A 19,398-nucleotide genomic window follows, 5' to 3' on the forward strand; every position below is an offset into this window, starting at 1 on the left:
AATTCATGGAAACATGGTTCCGGGAACATGTGACCTCTGAGGGGCTCTCCCCGTACTTCTGCGTGGAAAGGGCCCATAGAATCCCGACGGGACAACCCAAACCAGGCGCGCCGCCTCGCCCTCTGATCAGGAAAATCCTCAACTATAGAGACCGTGACATCTTGCTACAGAAAGCTAGGGAAAGGGCACTAATTCAGTATGAAAACCACCGTATAACCTTATACCCGGACTATACAGTGTTGGTGCAAAGGCAGAGATCATCCTACAAGGCAGTAAAGAAAAAGCTACAGACTGCACAACTCAAATATGCCCTCTTGTATCCTGCCCGACTGAAGGTCATGCACGACAAGAAGACTCACTTTTTTGAAAGTTCGGCAGATGTTGAGGAATGGATGGAGGTGATGGGTATCGGCCCTAGCCAAATAAGTCAACTGGATGTCTCCTCGCAGGACTCGAGCACACTCCCGAAGAGAACCACCCGATGAACTTAGAACCCCAACCGGGCAAAGGGGGAGCGGGCCCATCACGGGAACAGCAACAACGAGACCAGGAGGGATCGCTGGCGGTAGCCGGTTCCTTCCGCGAAGATTTGAACAAAATTGCTACTGACTCGGACAGTACTCTCCATTCGGATTCCGACCATAGTACAATTCTTTTCCCCACCATCACACTGAGAGTGGCCGATGACTTGATCGACAGTTAAAAGAGGCGGATGGGTCAAGGACACATGAGACTGAGGGCTTTGCCCTTGTGGTGGGCGCAAGCCCGGCGCTGGACAGCTTATTGTATCCTTTCATTTGTGCAGATCACTGTGTGAATTGGCAAACTACTATGCATAGTTAATGTTGTATGGGGCGCTGCCTGTACACTCTATTCTTACGCATGCAGCGCCACGAGACACCTAGGTTATGCGCTGCTTGTTGGGGGGCTTTGCAATTTACATTGTCGTACTTGATTATGCTACTAACGTCGTCTCAGCCACCCCAACACACAATCTCCCCCGGGAGATGGGGCACCGGTGAGCCATTGGGCACGGACCATTCTAGGAATATTGAAACAAATAAGGTGGGGGAGGGTCAAAAGGGCAATTTTTAACGACCAAGGCAACTTAGGCCCCTATAATAGCAACACAAACAGAAGAAACCTGGTCAAAGTCACTGTAAGTGTGCCATGTTGAGTCTGAAACCATGAATCCATTAATGACACTATAGTGATAACACTGGGCTAAGAAAAATTCCCATCAGCCCACCCATCTGGTGGAGTATCGTCACGTGGGAAATGTATCATAAATCCAATTCTTAAGGCACCTAAAATTGATGCAAAGATGGATTTTGTAGATTTATAGACCACAGTGACTCACTAGTGATGCCAATGGAGTGCAGTGTGCTTGAAGAGTGAAAGTGAAAGATAAAATTTACTCAAAGAACCAAAAGTCAGTTTATTAAGTATGGTACTACGGTCAAAACTAAAAACAATGCCTCAATAGTTTTAAATAATAACTATGCCAAGGCATGGTGTATTTTGGTCGACATGTTTCAGCTAGATGGACAACTGGTCCTAGCTTTCTTCAGGACCTGGTGAATACTGCGACTGCAAATTAAAGTAAATGAATTTACAATTATAATGCTGAATTTGTACACTAATAATGGATAAATCCTACCAGTTGCTCTGAGCCCAGATGTGTACTGGTGATAATCCAGTCATACCGTCTATCCTAAAACAAGATAGAAAAGTGTACAACTCAATAGCGTGAAAAATGGTTTCAAGGATGCAACAGACAAACAACATACATACAAACAATACGGTAGAGAAAGTCTCACCGTCACACAGTAGTTTGTAGAATACTACTGGATTGATGTGTATGAATCACAGTAGGTCAAAAAATCTGAACTTACCCAGCGTTATGTGGGAATATGCCTCACCTCACCCGGTCACCCACTCGGGAATAGGGAGGCCCCGCTCTGTCAGAAAGGAAAAATCAAAGGACCTCAGAAAAATATCAGGGGTACTTTAGTACAATTGGTCACTAGTTTGCAATATTCTACTGACAAAAACCTAGTTATAAAAAGAAGATTCAACCTCAAATGAAAACATGGTGCAAACCATGCAGGATAGGCAATGATGAACTATTGTAAAACATTTTTTGTAAGAGAATCAATAATGGTTTAAGAAATCTAGTAATGTAATACACAAGAGCACTCCAATCAATAAGCGCAGATGTCTTAGTAGGCAAGGGCAAAGTAGCTGGCTGAGGCCAACATGAAGCGTCCTACCTGTCCGTCGGTACCTCTACACCAGCATCCGAGAGGGAGTGGAGGTAACTGACGGTTGGGCGCGCTTGTCTTTTTATACCCAAGTCAATTGGTTAATGAGTTTCAGCTGTAAGCAAGTTCGTTTGAAGGTTTGGTGTGATTCGCTAGGAATCGCGATGTTAGGCTGAAGCGCGCTGGTGCCATACGAGAACACTATATACGCAGCGCATGCGTGATGCAACGATAGTTAGAGCGCGCTTGCGCCAACAGTGGCGCTATGTGGTATGCACATGCGCAATGAAATCAAAGTTGTATGCGCATGCGCACTGAAATCGGCGCGTCCTGTAACTAGCAATGCCAAGTAAATCAAAACAAGGGCAGTGGTCACAATGTGCGTCTGCGCTGTGTTGAAGAAAGTGAACGCATGCGCCATGGAATTAAGACGTCCTGAGGCTTACCGTGCATAATCAATAAAAACGAGGACGATAGTCACGCGTGCGTCTGCGCTGTGTTAAAAAGTTAATGTCTCTTCGTGAAAAATACTGTTTCAGGTCTGGTTTATATACCATGAAGCCAAGCTCAATACCACGAAGAGGGCGCTATGATGACAAAACACATGTGTCTATTAGAGGCAAATGTTGATTTTCATATGTGTTATGCAACAGTATTTGTATAATGTCACTGTAAATGTTGACACTCTGATTGAACATTCATGATATGAAATAAGCAAACAAAATGTGCAAACAGAATTATCATGCAGAGTAGGTCACTTATGATATTCGGTAGGGAAACATGTTAGCTCTTAAGGATAGAGTTCTAGGAGCTAGTTCAAACTCGCATAAAATGATATACTAATCTCAAAGATACAGATGACTGGACAAGAGTATTTAGAGTGATGTCCACGGTATATCATCATTAAGTCCCTGGATATGGCTTCTAAGAAGAAAAATCAATTTTTGTTCTTTCTTAAATAGGAACTTAGATATATCATTGATGTGAGGAGGAATATACGGCTGTTCTAGGATTAGCCACTTCATTTCCTCAGCTGAGTGTCTTGCATCTAGGAAATGATTCGTGAGTTTGGTAGCCTGTTTTCGACATCTGATGGTACTCTTGTGTTCCCCAATTCTCAACTTATCTGTATCTTTGAGATTAGTATATCATTTTATGCGAGTTTGAACTAGCTCCTAGAACTCTATCCTTAAGAGCTAACATGTTTCCCTACCGAATATCATAAGTGACCTACTCTGCATGATAATTCTGTTTGCACATTTTGTTTGCTTATTTCATATCATGAATGTTCAATCAGAGTGTCAACATTTACAGTGACATTATACAAATACTGTTGCATAACACATATGAAAATCAACATTTGCCTCTAATAGACACATGTGTTTTGTCATCATATCGCCCTCTTCATGTTATTGAGCTTGGCTTCATGGTATATAAACCAGACCTGAAACAGTATTTTTCACGAAGAGACATTAACTTTTTAACACAGCGTAGACGCACGCGTGACTATCGTCCTCGTTTTTATTGATTATGCACGGTAAGCCTCAGGACGTCTTAATTCCATGGCGCATGCGTTCACTTTCTTCAACACAGCGCAGACGCACATTGTGACCACTGCCCTTGTTTTGATTTACTTGGCATTGCTAGTTACAGGACGCGCCGATTTCAGTGCGCATGCGCATACAACTTTGATTTCATTGCGCATGTGCATACCACATAGCGCCACTGTTGGCGCAAGCGCGCTCTAACTATCGTTGCATCACGCATGCGCTGCGTATATAGTGTTCTCATATGGCACCAGCGCGCTTCAGCCTAACATCGCGATTCCTAGCGAATCACACCAAACCTTCAAACGAACTTGCTTACAGCTGAAACTCATTAACCAATTGACTTGGGTATAAAAAGACAAGCGCGCCCAACCGTCAGTTACCTCCACTCCCTCTCGGATGCTGGTGTAGAGGTACCGACGGACAGGTAGGACGCTTCATGTTGGCCTCAGCCAGCTACTTTGCCCTTGCCTACTAAGACATCTGCGATTATTGATTGGAGTGCTCTTGTGTATTACATTACTAGATTTCTTAAACCATTATTGATTCTCTTACAAAAAATGTTTTACAATAGTTCATCATTGCCTATCCTGCATGGTTTGCACCATGTTTTCATTTGAGGATGAGTCTCCTTTTTATAACTAGGTTTTTGTCAGTAGAATATTGCAAACTAGTGACCAATTGTACTAAAGTACCCCTGATATTTTTCTGAGGTCCTTTGATTTTTCCTTTCTGACAGAGCGGGGCCTCCCTATTCCCGAGTGGGTGACCGGGTGAGGTGAGGCATATTCCCACATAACGCTGGGTAAGTTCAGATATTTTTGACCAACTGTGATTCATACACATCAATCCAGTAGTATTCTACAAACTACTGTGTGACGGTGAGACTTTCTCTACCGTATTGTTTGTATGTATGTTGTTTGTCTGTTGCATCCTTGAAACCATTTTTCACGCTATTGAGTTGTACACTTTTCTATCTTGTTTTAGGATAGACGGTATGACTGGATTATCACCAGTACACATCTGGGCTCAGAGCAACTGGTAGGATTTATCCATTATTAGTGTACAAATTCAGCATTATAATTGTAAATTCATTTACTTTAATTTGCAGTCGCAGTATTCACCAGGTCCTGAAGAAAGCTAGGACCAGTTGTCCATCTAGCTGAAACATGTCGACCAAAATACACCATGCCTTGGCATAGTTATTATTTAAAACTATTGAGGCATTGTTTTTAGTTTTGACCGTAGTACCATACTTAATAAACTGACTTTTGGTTCTTTGAGTCAATTTTATCTTTCACTTTCACTCTTCACGCGCACTGCACTCCATTGGCATCACTAGTGAGTCACTGTGGTCTATAAATCTACAAAATCCATCTTTGCATCAATTTTAGGTGCCTTAAGAATTGGATTTATGATACATTTCCCACGTGACGATACTCCACCAGATGGGTGGGCTGATGGGAATTTTTCTTAGCCCAGTGTTATCACTATAGTGTCATTAACGGATTCATGGTTTCAGACTCAACATGGCACACTTACAGTGACTTTGACCAGGTTTCTTCTGTTTGTTTTGCATTCTAGGAATATGCCTGGACACGAGGTTGGCTACCTCCCTATTGGCATATGCACCGTTATTTGTTTTGTACCACTTGTACATTATTGTTGGGGTCAGCGCATTTCAGGCGCTGCGCCGAGTTCTGTTGAAGTTGTTGGGGAAAGGTGACTCCTGGTCAGCTCTGCCCTGTTGGCACCACGAAGAGATGAGTACCGTTTACACACAAGAAAATGACTGGGGCCGCTAGTACACTAGGGTCACACAACCTGCTCACATGGAATGTTCGGGGACTGGGGGCAATCCAGAAAAGACACCGTATACATGCATTTCTCCTCAGACGTAAAACACAGGTGTCGTTCCTCCAGGAATCCCATCTAACTGACTCTGAAACACAAAAGATGCGGAAAAAATGGAGAGGACATATTTACTCCACTAATTACTCTGCTTTTAATAGAGGGGCGACTATTTGGGTGCGGCATGGGGTCCAATTTGTGGAACTTAAGCGCCGAGTGGATGACCAGGGTCGATACATACTGGTGAAGGGCACTTTAGGCAGCTCCCTGGTGGTCCCTGGGAGCATTTATGCCCCTAACTCCGACCAAGACCGATTCCCAAGTAAGCTGAGTACGGTCTTGGCGGACTGGGATGGGATCCCCTGGGTGTTGGGAGGGCACTGGAATGGGGTACTGGACACTGGGTTGGACAGGTCACACCCCCCCTACATGGTATAACTGCTGGCAAACTAGTGGACCATTTCACCACGTGGGCAAACAGGTGGACACTTTCTGACGCATGGCAATGCCTTTACCTGACCCATAAAGAATATTCCTTTTACTCTCCGGTACACAGCCTCCATACCAGAATTGATAGGTTCCTGTGCTCGAACTCCATCATGCCGAAGATCCACAGCTCCACATACCTGGCCAAGACGTTTTCCAACCATAATCCACTAGAACTCACACTTCGTTGGGGCATTGTACCCACTCTAGTGCCCACCTGGAAATTGCATCCACACTTGCTTGTGGATGCCCCCTTTCCCACGACCCTGTCCAACACCATTACTAACTACCTGGCTGAAAACTGGAACACAGCGTCCTCTAACTTGATCGAATGGGATGCTCTGAAGGTGGTGGTGAGGGGGGCGACGATCGGACAGCTGGTGGGGGCTAGACAAGAGAATCACCAACGATTACTGGACATTGAGTGCAAGCTACATGTACTGGAGAGGGAGGCAATGTCTGACCCAGATAAACGGGAGGTATTACAATCCACTTACATAGACCATGCGGAGATATTGGAGACATTGCGGACAATAGACTACAGGGCGTATCTCCAAAGGAAACACACCGATGCGGCTAGAGCCGGCACACTGCTTGCCGCATAGTCACTAAGCATTTCCAGCATCCGCACCTTGGCAGGACATGTAGTGCACACACAAGGCGAAATAAATGCTGCCTTTCATGAACACTTAGAGACGCTCTATACACCCCCCGCCCCAGTAGAAAGCTCTTTGATAACTGACTTCTTCCGGGACCTTCCCTTCCCGGTTCTACCGGAGGACGTCCAGAAAGATATTGACGGCCTTATTAATCAACAAGAAATTCACGCTTCGATTAAGGGTCTAAACCGTAACAAGATGCCTGGAATAGACGGGCTCCCTGTTGAATTTTATCTTACGTACTCGGAGTCCTTAGTACCTACACTAGAGACTGTCTACAAGACGGCTTTTGAGACTGGCCGTCTGCCAGATTCCACTAGTCATGTCTAAACCCAAACCGGACAGGACGGTTTGGAGATGTCTAATTACAGACCCCTCTCTATGCTAGCCACTGAATACAAAATCCTAAGCAAGGCCCTTGCCAACCGTATACACCCGCACCTTAATGCGCTTATTCACAGCGATCAGTGCAGCTTCCTCCCAAACCACAGCACCTCAATAAACACCAGACAGTTGCATTCTGTAATGACCGCCACCCCGAGAGCCTACCACCCACGCAGGACGCATTGCACTGGACCTTAGACAGGCATTCGATTCCCTCTCTTGAGACTTCATGTTTGCGACATTGCAAAGGTTTGGGTTCTCGAATACATACCCTAAATGGGTCTGCTTATTATACACATCCCCTTCAGCTGGGGCCCGGACGGGCAACTATATCTCCGACCAATATAATATTTACAGAGGCACAAGGCAGGGGTGCCCTCTATCTCCCCTGCTGTTTGTATTGGTGTTGGGACCCCTGACCCTCGCTCTCCGGAGATCGGCAGACCAGCTTGGCATTCACATTGACGGGGTACACCACCTAATATCTATCTATTGCGATGACATACTCCTGTACCTAAGGGACGTGACTGCTAATAATGCCCCTCTCCCGGGTATATTCACCATCTTTGAACGCCTTTCTGGACTGGCCATAAACCCGGAGAAGCCGACCAGGTATTTCTTCCAAGACACGCCGCACATAACCCACCTGCAATTCGGCACTTATGCCCTGCCAGTGGCCCCCACCACCTTTAAATACCTAGGCATCTTCGTATACAGATCACAAGAGGACCAAATAGAGGGCAATATACTTCGGGCCCTGAGGGGGCTCCATGCTAGTGTTCTGGTCTTCCCTACCCTTATCAGTAATGGGGCGGATCGCCATCTCAAAAATGGTGATGCTGCCTTGACTCTTATACTACTTTGTGAATCTACCCGTAATCCTCCCACAATTAATTTTTAATACACTGAACACTATATTGTCCACTCTCATCTGGGGCACGGGTCGGAGACGGATAAGTCTTCGAAAGTTCCAGTTGACGATGCAGAATGGCGGCCTGGGAGTCCCGGACTTCCAAGGATACTATCATGCCAGCCAGCTCCAGTGGCTGTCCTATTGGACTGCAGGCAGTAACTTACACGAAATTGGGTTTATGCCGCAGAGGCTGGACCGGGGTGAGCTGCACTCTCTGCTACTGCCGGGGGCTAAGATCCCCCCTGATTGCCCCCCCCCCTTGTTACGGATGGCCCTACTCTGTTGGAGAAAGGTCCTATCATACACGTCCACAGTAGCCCCCTACGCTCGAACATCCCCATACTAGGCATCCCTACACCACAGGGGAGACTCAGGCGGACCAGAATACAGGCTTGGACGGATGCTGGGGTAGAGGAGGTGGGAGCTTCCTTTGGTGATGCCACTATGTTGGATCATGACTCCTTTTTACGGGCAACGGGAGCACCACTACGTCTGTACCTTTTACACGCCACCGTGACACGCTATATCAAAACTAGGTGGGCCCCACAGAGGACTGAACCCCCACACCATACCTTAGTACACCTCTTATAGTACATGGGACCTGGAGGGCATTTGGTGCGCTGGCTCTACACTGGAATACGGGCACATGCTGCAATTACACTTACCTCCCTTAGGGCACGATGGGCAGAGGACGCCGGATAGGAGATCATGGACCAAGCATGGAAACCAAGCATGGAAACGTATGCTGGACCACCCCAAAAAGGTGTTGCGTAATGCGAGGCTCAAATTTGTACAGGCGATGATACTCCACAGGTCATACCTTACACCGACAAGAATACACCGTATGTTCCCAGACTCCCCCCATTACTGTCCCCGTTGTAAAGGAAATGAGGCGGACTTTATTCACATGCTATGGTCTTGCCCTCGTATAAGGGGTTATTGGGGAGAAGTGCGCCGCTCTCTAACCACATTGACACAACTCCCGGTCCCGGGTGAGGCACTAAACTGCCTTATGGGACTTCGTAGACGCTCTAAGGTCCAATAGGTGCGGCTAAAGTTCACAGACCTGGCACTCATCCTGGCGATTATGGTGCTCACTATGAGGTGGAAGTCCCCCTGATGCCCGGCAGTCATGATCTGGCAGTCTGACATGCTTCAATGGGGAGGGCAGAGGGTGCAGCTCTCCGAAGAGAGGAAGAGAGAGAGCTGAAGAAGCAACCCATCCCGCTGGATTGGGAGGCCATGTTAATTGAACTGGAAGCACTGGATTTGTCTCCTGCACAAGATACTGAGACCCAGTAATATATAAGGATGCCTAGATTCCCACAGGCATTAGTCCCTGTTAGACCGAGATGTCAGGACTCTACCTGGTACATTGCTTCCTCCAAGAGGATGACTATAGGATGACCCCCGGCAACCATAGTGGCTGCCAGGATATGACTGACCATGAGAGGGTTGGGGAGGGCTGGGGAGGTTGGAAGACGGGGTTTGTTTACGTTACCAATAGATCACATAAATATGCACTACTTTGAGATGTCGCTGGGGATGCAACATGTCCACTGCTCGTTTGGTAACATTTCCAGCACCGAAATTGATCTTGGTTAGCCCGCTCTACCATGCAAGATAATGAGTGACAAATTGATACGTAATACATGTACTGTGATTGTTGAAATGGGTAGAAAAAGACTGCATGTAGAAGAATATTTCTCTAATGTACATGATATACTGCGGTCATCAATAAGGTGTGTTAAAAAAACATGTTCAGACTTATTCAATATATTCTCCCATCTGTAGGTGCAGTATATTAACAAAAGAAGTAAACCCACCTTCCGGGGTACAGAGACCTGTCTTGTGTTAGGGCTCTTCTAAAATTAAAGAATGGAGCCACAAAAAATTTGTAGAGAAAAGAAAAAAATGTTTCTTTCTTGAGTCCCCTCACTCACCGGAGTTTCCTCACGGTGACATGCTTCATCATTGGGTCAACATGTTTCACGCCACCCCTGGCGTTTCTTCAGGACCATACAGGGTCTATCTTGAACTGCGGTCGCAAGTGCATTATTTCTGTACCACTTATTAGTCACATAACCTATTTCAGGTTTTTAGGAGTGGCAATACAGGGCTGGACCCTGTATGGTCCTGAAGAAACGCCAGTGGTGGCGTGAAACATGTTGACCATATACTGACCCTACCTTCATAGCTGGTTGGATTTCAGTATAAACCCCATTTTTAAACATACCAACCTAGGAGCAGAATAAATTATTGAGGCCCACTAGCACGGTATTTTTAACTCTCATTCACCACTCCACTTCACTTTTTCATTTTTTGCACTACACATAGTCCTTCACAACTAAGTGCTCCTACGTAATTCGCCAGTCGCAGCACGCCCCTTTTCGTAGAGAACTGGGATGGCCCCAATGATGAAGCATGTCACCGTGAGGAAACTCCGGTGAGTGAGGGGACTCAAGAAAGAAACATTTTTTTCTTTTCTTTACAATTTTTTTGTGGCTCCATTCTATAATTGTAGAAGAGCCCTAACACAAGACAGGTCTCTGAAGCCCGGAAGGTGGGTTTACTTCTTTTCCAAAACGTCCTGGAGGGCGACTTGTTCTTAAGTACCTCCTGTTCCCTCTGTTTGTATATGCAGTATATTAACAACCATTAGGGAGTATGTGTTATGTTGCTCTTCTTTGAGTTAACATTAACACTCTTTCAGCTTTTAATCCTGGCCTTTTCCATGGCTAAACTAAAGGTTGTCAATTTGGTTGTATATGTTATAATCCAATGCTGAGGTCGATTAGCTGAATGTAGATGCATTAACATGTGAGGTCAATAAAATTTGCTGCACCTGTTACATGATATGTCGGACTCAGAAATATCCAGCTACAGTGGAGAAAAGATACCAAATCCTGTTCCTAAAGTCTTTTCATGTATAAATACAGGTAGACATTATAAAAATGAATGAATTAAAATCATTCGTTGATGTATTTTTGACAGAATATTCGGGTTTAGAAAATGGGTGTATGATATCCTCTGGCGTGATCATGAAGAGATTAATGCATCAGTGTTGTGATCATTGTGTCAGTGATGGTGAACTGATACCCAACAAAAACAATGAACAATGTAATTAGCTGGCTATTGATGGGTGTAAACTTTGATTATGCTGGGTGTTCTCAGCAGAAAGTGACTGCACTACAGCAAAACTCACATGATTGTTATAGATTATGTTTGTGCAATGGTGGAATTTAATTCCCAGGTTATACATTTACGTGAGTAAATGTCACATGGAAAGCTATTGATGGGCAAAAATCCATTTGAGTCGGAACGGGTTCCACGGCTAACTGAGAAATGGTAATTGAATTCCAGGATGATTTAGAGCTGCTCGATTAGTGAGTTCCTATTTTAAGCATTGGAAAGAACACAAGAGTTCTGGTTGTACTGATAGGCTTACTGTCTTAAGAAGGAATTCATTGATTATGGCTACCCTCCTATGAGCATCCTATTGAAATGTGCAAATAAGAGTACGATCTGGATTCCTTTAACTAACTATGGGCTGGATGTAGGTAATTTCTATTTCCCGATTCCTAAATACCGAATTTTACCGATTCGGTATTTAAGAATTGGTAAATAGAATGTAGGTAAAAAATCGGTACATTTTACTGATTCGGTAATATTCGTTATTACCGATTCGGTATTTACCGAATCTGTAATAAGGAATACCTTCCCATTCATTGCTATGGGCCTGGAGGCCCATAGGAATTAATGGGAAGTCATTCACTATTACCGATTCGATAAATACCGAATCGGTAATAAGGGGAGCATATTCAAGGGTGGCAGGGTGTTACATTGACACCCTGTTGTACCTCTGAATCGTGCATGTGTGCACATGTGGCACACATACATGCCCTAAGGGCATTTATGTCTGCCACATGGCACTTTTAAAAAAGCACAAAATTGCTTTTTTAAAGGTATTCATTATTTACCACCAGCTTGTAGTTGGTGGTAAATAACGAATCCTTAAACCAAAAATGCACTCAATTGAGTGCTCCCTACATAGGATTTAAGGATTCAGTCATTTACCGATTCCTTAAATTAAGGAATCGGTATTTTACCGATTCCTTAAAATAACGAATCGGTAACTTACTGAATCCTTAAATCCAGCCTCCTACATCGCAAAGGGCTAAATACCGGTCGGTAACGGGAAATATACCGATTTTTGGCCGTTACCGACCGGTATTAGCCCACCTACATCTAGCCCTAAATGGTTGGTCTGCACAGTATTATCACAAATATTTAGGTTCATTTGAATGGTAAAATGTGTTAGTATGAACCTCACAATCTCTACTCATGCAGTATGAAATTCACATTTCCAAATCCTGGCATATACGCATTTATCCTGCCAAATGTGAAGTAAGTATTTACAATGTTCTTGTTCAAACTCAAATTTTACTAAACCCATCTCACCCTGCTGCCCTCAGGTGTGTCAAACTATTTTATCCTCAAAGAGGAAACAATCTTGTACTCACAGTTAAGTTATGTGAACAATGTTATCCTTTGTTGTGCCTGTTTTCATTTACTATTCCTAGAAGGTAATGTATAGTCTCACATTCTACTTGCATCATTACACCACAATTAGTTTTGTTAACATGTAGGTTGAATCTTTTTTTTTACAATGTTCAAGTTTAATGTCACTGGTTTTATTTTTATCTATATTCCCTCTTCTTACACCCTTAAAAAGAGTAGCATAACAAGTTGAATAGGCATTTGTAATATTGTTCATTGAGAATTGTTGCCGAAAGACAGTGTAATCATCTTAACTCAGCGTAACGATGATGTCATCAAGACAGATGATTTTATACAAGTGTAGATATTCCTGGAAGAATGCATTTGCAAAGGACTGAAATGTTGTAGGTGCCTATCAAATCTCTACTAGCATTACACAGTATTCCTACACATCCCTCTAGAGTCCCATTTAGTAAAAAGGACTGAAGTCTAGGATATTAATGGGAAGGGGTATTGTTTTTCTACGGTTTATTTGTATCAAGCCATGGTGTCAATCAAGTTCTCTGCATACTCTGCAGTGTGCCAATGTCAACTTAAGACAGTACACCAAGAAGCACCAGCACCACTTGACACTAGAGACTATTTCAGTAACCACTGATATAACTGTAACCAACCAAAGGACTGATTGTTGCACCATTCAAAGTAGCGTGTAGTACTTTCATATTCTAATTCCCTTCTTTTCACTCATACTTTTAGAGCATCAATGATCATTGATGAATGCCAAATGCCTTGACCTCTAAGGGCCTGTAGAGTAAGGGGAAGAACCCTGTTAGCACCAGACTACGGGGTTGTAATGCATTGGCTCCAGAGCACGATCTTTTAACTCGGGCGACAGGACATATTAGTAAAGTAGTTGTATGGTTAACCATCCCTCAAAATGTTTTATCTTGGTAGACCTCAAGCACCTCATACATATTTACTCCACGCTGAAGATGAGCTCAGTCATGAAACATTGCAATTTACTGGGTGAGGGCCTTTTCTTATTTTAATGGAAGAACCTACCTAGACTTTGAATATTCAATAGGAACCTTCTCTATGCGTTGTAGGAACCCAGTACAGTCTTTGCATTGATGTTATGGTATTTTGTGTGTTGAAGTGTGTGATGGGGAGGATGTACTAATGCCATTTTAAATTACATTGGGACCTCTTTCTCCTCCATTGTGTGTCTAGCTAGTACAGACCCTCAGGTTGTTTTGACAACAGGTGTAATGTTTTCTGTGGACCAGGATGGTAAAGCAGCTCTTCCTAACCTCTTAAAAAGATTAAAAGTGCCGGTTCTGGGCCAAAGTTAAAGTGCAGGCAATTATTGTTATGAACTAACCCAATTCTTCTGTCAGCGGGACTCCTTAGAGGGTTAAACCTTTGTTTTTTTTATTTTGATTTAAAACACCAAGACAGTCACTGTAAATGTTTCGTGGGTAGGTTGATCTAATTGAGAGATTCGTGAACACGTTCGCTGTTGTCAGAGTCCAATCAATTCCAGATTATGTGTTGTCAACGAGGTCAACCCCAATAAAAATTAAACAACATGTACCTAATAAAATAAAGCAGTAGACAGTAGCAGGTAACATTCCACAAAGAGGTGAGCTTACTGCTCTTGTTTGCTCACTTGTTTTCCACTGAACATCAGAATACAGTAGGAGTGTTCAATTGCTTATCATGAATAAAGGCGAATTACGTTTCACTGGCCCCAAATCTATCATTAATTTTACCTACAGTGTCAGAGTGAAAGTCTAAATTGAGCTAAAATTGCTACGTGAAGAAATGCTACTTGGAGATTGGATGAAATTGATCCTTTTCACATGTACACCTGAATATTTAGCTTTCCGTATATCTTGAGTGATGATCTTTCTGACCTCTGGGAGTTAAGAAACTGTCAAATAGCAACTTATTGAAAATCATCTTTCCCCAAACTAAAATAAAAATTTAACTGAATTAATTATCATTTTTGATATTTCTATAAATCTGTGACAAGTGCATACAAATATCACAATAGGCATGCTACCTCGTGTGGAACTCAAGAGACTTTTGTCATCCACATTTGGGATACAAACCTAGCACATAGGCTGAAAAGGAAATAAATCAACTGCAGGCTAAGCCTCAGTGCCGGAACTGCCAGAGAAATACAGTGCTACTTTCGAAATTAAGTAAGCCAGCTGTCCTAGTGCCTTTCAAACAAAATGATCAGCATGACAGTCTTCAAATTTACAGCAAGTAAAGTTTACCCATGAACAGGTTGAAAGGCTTAAATTAAGAAAAGAGACACATTCCAAGTCAGGCACAACAACGTTACCCTTTAGTAAACGTGTGCAATCCATAGCAGGTAATTCGTCTAGCTTTGACTTGGAAGAAGAAAGAATACCAACGTTGGATAATATGACTGATTGGCAAACATAAAATGCCTTACTCAATGTGAATTTGTAATATATATGTCATTTGTTATATTCCTGATTTTATGTAATCAGTTTAAACCTAATGACTGTCATTTCCTCTGCTGTCTGAAATGGCTTGTGTAACTTTGACGGGCCTGTAACAAAGATGCCTTTGTTTTTGCTAGTAAGCAATAATGGAGAAACTTAGTCGAGGGTCCCTTATACCATTTTAGAAGGCTGGGAAATAGTGCTTTGTGTGATGAATTCCTCTAATAAGTCACTGGATCTTGATTGCATCGCTGAGAAAGGCAGGCAGAAATAGTGCAGAAAATTTCTTATAATGTATATAATTCAGTCATTCGCTAGTGGGTCAACCTTACATGACTCTGCACCTGTAATTTTATATGAATTGTACTAATTATAATATTGATGCTCTTTTATGATGTTTCTGTAGTGTTTGTAATGCTTTTATGATTCATATATGAAATCGAATAAAGCTCGTTTGGCGACATTGCATCTGTAGCTCATATCTTAGAATGCTGCATAAACGTGGGAAGAAAAGAAGAACTCTGGATGTTGAGAAGGAATCCCTTCATTGAAAATGACTAAGAAGTATTCTTTCTTTGCCTTGGACTTCTAACTCTATAAAGAAGCTGGATTCCTGACAGCCTACAACTGCAGAAATGTGGAGGAGCGTTTGTGAAAGGAACTAGCAATACTAAGTAGTACTGGACATTTGACTGTGGTAAGGAAAAGCAAGGTTACCAAATGATCCTTTTGTCTAATGTCCAAGGAGTAATCTTATAGAAGTGTGGGCCATTTACAGCAAAAAAAAAAAATAAACTAGAGAGTTTTTTGCCCACATGCATCAAAGTCAATTGCATTCGCAAATGGTGCGAATCGCAATTTTCGTCCGTTTGCGAATGCAATTGACTAATTTGGAATGCATCATGCATTTCGCAAATTTAGGAATTGCAACCATGTTGCGATTTCTAAAATTGGGATTGCATTTAAGAAATGGCAATTTCAGATTTCTTAAATGCAATGCATGATCATTTTTTAATTGCGAATTCGAAATTTGGAAGTGGTAAAATAGCATGAAGTTGACCTTCATGCTAATTTACCGAAAACGTTCAAATATGCACAAATTGCATTTTTGAAAGTATTAATTTACACACACACATGCCCTTGGGGCATGTGTGTGTGTAAATTGCATTTGAAGTTACATTCCAGGGGTGCAGGGAGGGGGTCTTTTGACCCCCCCTGCACCCTTGAAATTGCATTCATATTTTGCGAATCTCAATTTGAAATTCGCAAAATGTGAATGTCTTCTGTAGGAACTGGGGTCACCAGTTCCCCGGGGGTAGCCTGGCACGAGCAGGTGGGCACCCGAAAGCTTAGGTGTTAAGTGACTACACAGCACACGCAACCACCGAGACAATAAAAGGCACGCAACGACTGACGCCACTCCAGTGAGTTTGATTAAAACGATAAACTTTTATCTAAGATCAAGGTTCAGGAGTGGAAAATCACAGTATCAATTACTCAAAGCATTTCATCGGAGGGGAGAAAAGGGAGCAGTTCAATAATCAATGTACCATATTGCAAAAACCATTTCATAAAGGTATTAGCATTTCCTTAGTTAACAATAAACTTTTCATGAAAGAATTAGCATGGACAACCAACTCATCAGGCAAGGATGAGCATTTCCTGTAGCAAGAGTCCACAGGTCTTCAGGTGAGTAACCTGTTCAGTAGGCAAATCAATTAACGTCTCACCAAGCAAGAGTGAACATTACATAAAACTCCTTAGCAGGAACAAACTTTCCAAATAAGCATAAGTAATCAATTCATAGGCAACATCTCATTACAAGAGAACACGCATCTCATTAGATAAGAATAAAGTTACTTATGCAAGAGTAAAACATTTCGTTAAGCAGGAATAAGCAGTGCCTTAAATGAGGGTAAAACATTTCATCACATGTAAAACGTTTCATTAAATGTAGAACCTTTCCTTAGCCGCTGCCTCCGGTTAGAATAACTCCTTCCCTGTATCCGGAGTAAAATATTTAACAGTTAGGAAGAACCACCTCCTGGGCATAGGTACCACAGTTTCTTAATCAAGAATAAACGTCTCCTCAATCAGCATTAAGCATTTCAGTAGGTATAAACCAGTGTGTCATCAGGTAAATTGACACATTGCCTCCAGCATGGGTAAAATATTTCATTAATAAACAACCCCTGCAGTATAGCACTTTAGGCCTTTGGGCAACAGTTCCTTAGATAGGATAAGCATTTCATGTAGCCCGCCCCTGCAAGGAATTCATTACAAAGACATTCAATTATCCGTCCAGTTAGCAGGAATAAAACATTTCCTTAGATCACTGTAGGCATTCGGGTTCCCCTACCCTAGACAGGAGTAAAACATTTAATTAATTAGGAGTAAACCTTTCCTTCCGCCAGAGTAAAAATCTCCCTAGGTAGAAATAACCATTTTCATTAAAGGAGCGGTCCAAGAGTTACCTGGAGGCTTTCTTTTAGCACCTCATTTGGCATGTGTAGAACATTCTATGAAGCCAAAGTAAAACATTTCCTTATGCCAGAATTACCCATCCCACCGGGTAAACATAAACAGTTCCCCAATTAGGAATCAACCCTCCGCTAGAAATCAGGCAGGTTTCAATATCACAAAGGAGAAACATTAACAGACCCCTAGCCGGGGGTTAACTATTAAACTATCCCCATTACCCAAGAGTAACCATTTCATTGGGCAGGAGAATTCAGGCAACACTTCATTCACTAGCAGTTCATGGGGCAGGAACCACCACCCCAGCTTCGGGGGGTTGACTCCTCCTTCAGCCCAGTCTGTAGCGGCTTAATTCAGGCTCTCGCCCAGTTCAGGGAGTGCAGGGGGGCCAACGGGGCCTAGTAACAGCTCTTCCCTGGGGAGGGGCGAACACGGGGCCTTCTGTGGCCTCCGGCCCTCCTCCCCGGGGATTGCCTTAATCTTCGGGCCGGCCAGGCCCCTTGCGGAGGTTTCTGAGGTGCTGGGGGGAGGGCCCGTGCTCTTCTAAGGGCCCTCCGGTGAATGGTGGGCCAGACCGGGGTGGCCCGTGCTACTTTGGCGCTTTCCTCTGGGCCTCCCTCCAGCCCAGACGCTGCCCCGGTCTTCCGGGGCCTCTACTGGCAGGTGGGGGGCTCGGACTCTCTCACAGAGCCCTCCCCGACGTCGACAAGCTTCCACAGCCTCCACGGCCCGGAAACCAATCAGGAGCCGTCTCAGGAGGGACTTGGCCTTAGCAGCCAATAGCAGAGCCGCTCCTGAGTGCGCGGCAACGGCAGCCAATGGCTGCGCGGTGATGGACGGGGGCGCGGCCGATAACACGGCTGGCGTCCCCCGTCACGTGAGGTGAGTGGACTGGCTTCCAAGGCCTAGAGCGGCCTTCTTGCTGATCGCGGCGGCCTCCCCAAGGCTCCGGGGGTCGCCGCAGAGACTGCTCACAACCGGGCCGGGCGCGGCCCACTTTCACGCGGCATCGGTGACAGGGGCAGTCTTCAGAGCCTAGCGTGGCCCTCTTCAGATTCCGGGTGCCGCCGCGTACATGGCACCAACAGCGACAGCGCCGGGGGCAATCGGGAACGCTCCAGGACACAGCGCGTCCACAGGCAGGATGGCGCTTGACGAGGGCTGCGGTGGTGAGTGGGGGCAGCGCTCCGGGGCCCGCACACAGCACTAGAATGCACAGCAGTAGTTCTGGACACCTGGGGGGGATACAGCGCTTTTTCTGACCCAGCGCTCTGACGGACACCACAGTTCTGGTGAGAGCGCCTCGTGGGCAATTTCACAGCAGGATTAGCGCTTAGCAGAGTTAGCGCTCGGGGGCAATTTCAACAGCGCTTGGGAGGCCTCGCAGTTCTGGCAGTCTGGGTCTAGCGCTTCTGCAGGCAGTTACAGCGCTTGAGCCTCAGGCAATTCAGTCAGGTTAGCAGTTCAGGAGGCTAGCGCTACGCAGAGATAGCGCTTAGCAGACACTCCAGTGGGGGCACTTTCCTCAGGTCAGGCCACCCAACAGTGGCAGAATAGTGCAGGGACCCAGGTGAAGGCAAGGGGGCGCAGGTGCAGCACAGTCCAGTACCTGGTTGATCGCCAGTAGTCCTTGTTGCATCAGAAAGGGGTCTTCTTCTTGGCGCTGGATGGTTTTGGCACCCTTGTAAACAACAGTTTCTGGTTTCTTGAAGGGGGGGGTTGAGTTGGGGGCTGCTGACAGGATTCCTCAGCAGGTCACTGTAGATGGTCCCTGGGTTCCCCTCTCGCCGGGCCAGATCAGTGGGTTAGTTCAGGGTACCTCACTCAACTTAAGAG

The sequence above is a fragment of the Lissotriton helveticus genome, chromosome 8, assembly GCF_964261635.1.
Source record: "Lissotriton helveticus chromosome 8, aLisHel1.1, whole genome shotgun sequence".
NCBI classification, from domain to species: Eukaryota; Metazoa; Chordata; class Amphibia; order Caudata; family Salamandridae; genus Lissotriton; species Lissotriton helveticus.